This window comes from Chelonoidis abingdonii, chromosome 8, assembly GCF_003597395.2.
Source record: "Chelonoidis abingdonii isolate Lonesome George chromosome 8, CheloAbing_2.0, whole genome shotgun sequence".
In the NCBI taxonomy this organism is placed as follows: Eukaryota; Metazoa; Chordata; order Testudines; family Testudinidae; genus Chelonoidis; species Chelonoidis abingdonii.
Window position 1 is genome coordinate 101,043,555 of NC_133776.1, and position 4,732 is coordinate 101,048,286.

The window sequence follows — 4,732 nt, forward strand, 5'->3', positions numbered from 1 at the left end:
TTACAGTCTAAAAGAAAGATACACAAGAAGGCAGCATGCACTGGGAAAAGTACGCAGGAGGATACAGACTTTTGTCTCCCTTTTTCTCCCCTTATAATTAAAATATGGACATTGTGTAAGACTAAGGCTCTGAGGAGGAATATCAGGTGATATCCTAGTTAACTGGAATTGGGAGGGCATTCATTCCATTTATAGCAGGCAGTATGGATAGGAGTGAAGTTGTTCACATGCGGAAATATATCCAACACTTGCAACTGTGGGTTTTATCTGATATTTTCCCTTTTGCATAAAAACTGGATTGTGGTACCTAAAAGTAAAACCAGACTCTCAAACTTTGCCCACAGTATTTCACATCTAAGTTTTTATGTATGCAAAAATTCAGATATGTATGTGCGAACTGGGTTTGATGTAATTCCCCAGTTTATAGCCATACATCCAATTTGAACCTTCAAATCTGACATTTCTGTGTGCAAAAAATTAGATGTGAAAAATTGCAGACACTATTTTAAAAGCTGGGATGCGTTAAGCCTATTGAATGGAGAATATCATAAGATGCCATCTCAAATGAAAACTTTCTGTGTGCCTTTTCCATGTTCTCTAATTTGCAAGAGTTTCTTAGAGCAGAATTGTTCTTCCTGGGATATTTTCCTTGAAGACAAAAATGGGTATAGTGATATTTTCTCCCTTTTATTACACAATGCCTTACAAGAATGTCCACGTGGAGGACAGTAGCATTTGGCCTCTAGATAATACTTAGTCCTGCCATGAATGCCCAGGACTGGACTAGATGACCTCTCAAGGGCCCTTCCAGTCCTATGATTCTAATGATTTCAAATGCACAGTAAATACTCACTGTGAACATTCAGTAGACATATGAAAACACACCCTCACAGTAGCATGCTACTCAGAGGACTTGCAAAGACATGAAGACATTTAGATTAAATCACATATAGTCCCACCATTGTAGTTCCCCATTGTGATATTATATAAAACTCACATAGAAACATTTTGGAAATCTTCTACAATAGCTATGAGGAAAGGAAAGATGGAAAAAATAGAAGAACCCTGCACAGGAAGTCAGGATACTTGGGTTCTGTTTGTCACTATTCTGTTTTGTGGGTGACTTTGTCAAGTAGACACTTTAATCTCTCTGTGACTTAGTTTCTTCATTTGTAGAAGATGGTGGTAATGAATTTGCAATTGTTTATCTCACAGTGGTGTTGTGAGATTTAATTCCTTAATGTTTGTAAAGCACTCTCAGATCTTCAAATTGCATGCAATCTATAAATTCAAAATATTATTATTACGTATTCTAAACATCAAAATATCTTTGGGAATTCAGTAATTTTCTGGTCTCTCCCACCGTTAAATTGCCCATTTTATTTAAAAGAAAACAAATACTAAATGGCATTGTATAAAATCAAGAGGAAATAAGTGAGGCAAAGAAAACAAAAGAGTGTAATTTTACATGCACAGACAATAAGAGAGGGGAAAGCAACATTAACAAAGAATAACACAAAGGCAAATCTGTACTCAGAATCCTCACGCTAAGATGGAGCCTATCTGTAAAACAGTTCTAAGTGTTCTATTTGCAGTCACCTCTGAAATGCTGCATTATTTAATTATTGCTTCCTCTCCACTTCTCCCATTTATGGCCTAACCAGTAGCTCTCAGGCAGGCTAACTTCGCCCTGGTTTCAAGTTTTGCTGATTTCTGAGGCAGATTTCCCACCAGAACTTCAGGGTCTACCTTTTAATGTGGGCACTGCTACAATACAATCCTTACACTCTTCCCAAGTAGTAACAACTCAGATGCAAGTTGTGCAGAAATTATGCCAGCAGAGAAATAAATATGCAAAGAGACAGCAAAACAACAAACAGGTGACAAAGAACTCTGACCTAATGTAGAATGGCAATATTATTAGGGGACTAAGCCAGTTCTACTAAGCCAAGCTACTGAGGCCAGGTCCACAATACAGACCTATATCGGTATAACTACGTCACTTTGGAGTGTGAAAAATACCCCTGAGCAACATAGATATACTAACTTAACCCCCCCTGTAGACAGAGCTATGTTGACAGGAGATCTTCTCCTGTCAATATAGCTACCGCCTGTCAGGGAGGTGAATTAACTACACAGATGGGAGAAGCTGTTCCGTTGGCATAGGAGTCTATTCACTTAAGTGCAACGGTGCAGATACAGCATTTTAAGTGTAGAACTGCCCTGAGTAATATTCACCAGAATGGCTTCACTTCTTCACTCAGACCTCGTTCTTCATTTGGAACTGTATACAAACAGCAATGCTAAATATATGGGACAAGACTGTACAACTCTGACTCGTGTTGGTGAGCACCTTTTCACTTGAGTAGTCTCACTGAGGTCAATGGAGATATGGTACTAATTGTGACAGTAAGGTGCCCACCAAAGTATGGGTTGCACAATCAAATCCATTAGCAGACAACTCTTCTACTGAGTGCAGTATCATTTTCAGATTATGAGATCTTCTATTTAAAAAACTGTGACCAGCTTAGTAGGATAGAGTTTAGTCTTAATCCCAAAGCAAGCAGTCTCTTGTGGCTTCCCTATTTTGTTGGTCCATTATTCCATGGAAATAATGCAACTCATGAGCAGACACTGGCAGTAACACCATCCACCAGACCCATCCCCTCTAGTAAAATTACCTGGCTGGGCAGCAACCCATTGTTTGATATTCCCTTCCAGCAGCTTTAGGCCATGTTCTTGCTTAGGGAACCCACAAGAACCATAACGCTGTCACTAGGTAGTATGGTGGTGGTAGTATTCTGTGCTGCCACAGGATCATGATTCAGTTCTCAGTACCAGGCTCTCAGTCACTGGATGGGCAGAGATCTGATGTCCAGCCTGACCTAGACTGTTCTAAAAGACAGTAAAATTTTAGGAATGAGCAGGGTCTGCCTGCCGGCATCTTTGCTTTTTTCACTTCATTCTACTAGTAGGATTTATACCCTCAAGCTGGACTGGCAAATTTGGAGAACTCATAGGGTATGTCTATACTACCACTGGATGGGTGGGCAGCAATTGATCCAGCAGGGGTCGATTTATCTCATCTAGTCAAGATGTGATAAACTGACTTCTGAGTGCTCTCCCATCGACTCCTGTACGCCACTGCCACAAGAGGTGTAGGCAGAGTCGACGGGGGAGCGGCAGCAGTCGACTCATTGCAGTGAAGACACCACAGTGAGTAGGTCTAAGTACATCAACTTCAGCTACGTTATTCACGTAGCTGAAGTTGCATAACTTAGATCGATTCTCCTCCTCCCCATCCCCCAGTGTGGACCAGGCCATACTAACCCATCTATGACATTTGTGCTCATTTCCCACTATATATTGTAAACTACTTCCGGGTATTTTAATGTTTCTAAAGACTGAACACATCTGTGGCTGTTGATTTTTCAGTTCACAGAGTTACCTTCTAATTAGCCTACATTTCAGTAATGCAGAATCCTTGATCAAATCAGAGATATGTACATTTTAGACCACTGGTCAATCAAGTCCAGTATCCTGTTTCTGGCAGTGAGAAATACCCAGTGCTTAACTAGGCCACAGGTACCCTAAGCGCCAACAGCTACAAATTCATACTAGGTCTTCCAATTGGCTAAGTATTTTATAATCTTGAGCTAATTCTGCTCTTAAATATACCAGTGTAACTCCATTGAGTTTCTACGGATTTAAACCTACGTAAACCGAGAGTGAATTTGGCCCATTGTCTAAAAATCATCCTGTTTCATATTTGCTTTCATTTAGTCTCATTGATGAAAAGCTAGATTTGTGGGAAACAAATATAGTAGATGAATTGTCCAGAATATCTGGACGTCTAGTTGTACAGCTTATTGGCTTCCAAAATTGTGTGACATTTATTACGATTATAATTAGTATAATCCAATTGCCATATATTATAATATTTGATACAAATGCTTAAAAGAGTGGGTCACATGCAAGGACTTCATAATTTAAATAAGCTCTTCATTAATTAAAAATTAAGTTTTAGACCTAATAAGGGTACATCTACAGCTCTTTGAATTTGTTAATGCTGTTCAAAACCTTGATGCTTGTCATGTACTGATGGCTGACATAGCTAATTTGCAAAAAGCTTTTGATGTGGGCTGTATAAACCTGTGTAACATTATCAAAGGTATAATTTCTTTTTAACAGGGTTCTTATTTTTTACTGTTTACTTCTTCATTTGACGTTAATTTCCCCCCTGTATTCTTAGCGAAGCAGAAACTAACCAACATGGCTGCCTATATTTAGACTTACAGTTCACTGCTGCTATTGAACCTTTCATGAATTCTGCCAATATGGACCCTATTACCACAAGTGCCTATATAGGGACCGAACCTGAGTGCTGATTTTACTGGTATGTGGGGGCACTAAGCACCTTTCAGGATCAGGCCCATAATAACACAACTGTTTTTCCAAAGTTAATAATCTTGTTTTATTCCTTACTGTTAAAGCCAATAAATAGCTGTCTGCTATGGACCTGCCTTCTTCCCACAGGCTCACCCCACCCTCCAATGGAGATCAGTGCTAGTGTATAACTAGTGACATTGCCATGTGACCTGGTGCCAGCTCTCATGATTTTATCACAAGCCTCTTGATAGCTGGTGTCTCTCTAAAGCCCCAACTGCTGGAATCACGAGATTGCATCGGGATCTCAGCTTTCCTCAACTCCCTCCCCCCCCCCCCCCCCCCC